We start from the raw sequence: 1790 nt of genomic DNA on the forward strand, positions 1-1790 counted from the left end.
ATCACCTTGTTCTCAAGATGGCACAGAGGCTGGCAAGATGCAAGTCATTCGGGTCTGAAACAAAGCCTCTCTGATGGTCCTTCTGAACACCTAAGGGTCTCAGCCACTCCACATAAGTGGTCCCAGCAGATGGCACTGGGACTTGGTGTTCTCTGCATGGGAAGACAAAAAGATAGACTGCAGATAGGCCACTTCACCAGCCATTTCAGAAAGTTCCCTCCTGTGAAGGAAGAGAGCCAGAAAAAGTCAGGCATGGTGATGCATACTTGTAATCCCAATACTTGGGAGGCTGAGACAGGAAGATCAAAGGTTCACAGGCAGCCTCAGCTACTTAGTGAGGCCCTCCAAAACTTAATGAGACCCTGTTTCAAAATAAGAAATTAAAAAAAAAAAACCGGGCGTCATGATGCACACTTGTAATCCCTGTACTTGGGAGGCTGAGACAGGAGGATAGGCTCTCAGCAATTTAGACACTCTATTTCAAAATAAAAAACAAACAAGGCTGGGGGTGTAGCTCTGAGGTAGAATGCCCGAGTTCAATCCCCACTACTACACACCAAAAAAAAAATTTTTTCTTTTTTTTGCGGGTCTGGGGATGGAACCCAGGGGTATTCGACCTCCGAGCTACACCCCCTGCCCTCTTTTTTATTCTTTATTTTGAAACCGGGTCTCACTGAATTGCAGAGGGCCTCACTAAGTAGCTGAGGCTGTCCGCGAACCACGATCCTCCAGGTCTCAGCCTCCTGAATGCTGGGATTATAAATGTGCGCCACTACGCCCAGCTCACCAAAAAAATTTTTAAAGAATTAAAATAGCCAAGGCTGGGCGTGGTGGCGCACGCTTGTAATCCCCGCGCTTGGGAGGCAGAGACAGGAGGATCGCACAGTTTCGAAGCCAGCCACGCGCGCTGGCTTAGGAGACCCTGTTTCCAAATAAAAAAATGTAAAAATAGGTCTGGGAGTGTAGCCCAGAGGTAGAAGGGCTTCTAGGAACCCCAGTACCAAAAAAAAAAAAAAAGAATTAGAATTAAAATAGCCAGCTGTGGTGGTGCACACATGTAATCCCAACATTTGGGGGGCTGAGACAAGAGGATCTAGGTTTGAGGACAGCCTCAGCTACTTTTGAGCACTTTGTAATTCAGTGAGAGCCTGTTTCAAAATAAAGAATAAAAAAACAGGGCTGGGGGTGTAGCTTGGAGGTAAAAGGCCCCTAGGTCCCAACTCCAGTACCACAAAAATAAATAAAATAAAATAAATAAATAAATAATAGGGCTGGGGAGCCGGGTGTGGTGGCACACGCCTGTAATCCGTACTTAGGAGGCTAAGACAGGAGGGTCAAAGGTTCAAGTACAGCCTCAGCAAGTAGTGAAACTTGCATCAACCTAGCGAACCCATTTCCAAATAAATAAAATCGGGTGTAACTCAAAGGTAGAATGCCTCTAAATTCAATCCCCAGTCACACACACACACACACACACACACACACACACACACACACACGGCTAGGGGTCTACCTCGATGGTAGAATGCCCCTGGGTTTAATCCCCAGTACCGCAAATAAATAATCAAAGAAAGAAAGAATGCCAGAAGGCAAGCCTGTTATATCCTAACACAAGGAACTTGGGAAGGTAAAAATGACAAGTAACTAAGCCCTGCCTCCTCCTGCCCCACACAACACCCTACTTTTGGAGGAGCTGACTGGGCTTATAGAAGTAACAGGAAATTAACAAGGAACATCCTCTGTGCTCTGCCTGAAATAATTCACTGACTTCCACAAAAGCGCGGGAGGAT

Source organism: Muscardinus avellanarius (genome assembly GCF_963383645.1).
Source record: "Muscardinus avellanarius genome assembly, chromosome: 19".
Classification (NCBI taxonomy): domain Eukaryota; kingdom Metazoa; phylum Chordata; class Mammalia; order Rodentia; family Gliridae; genus Muscardinus; species Muscardinus avellanarius.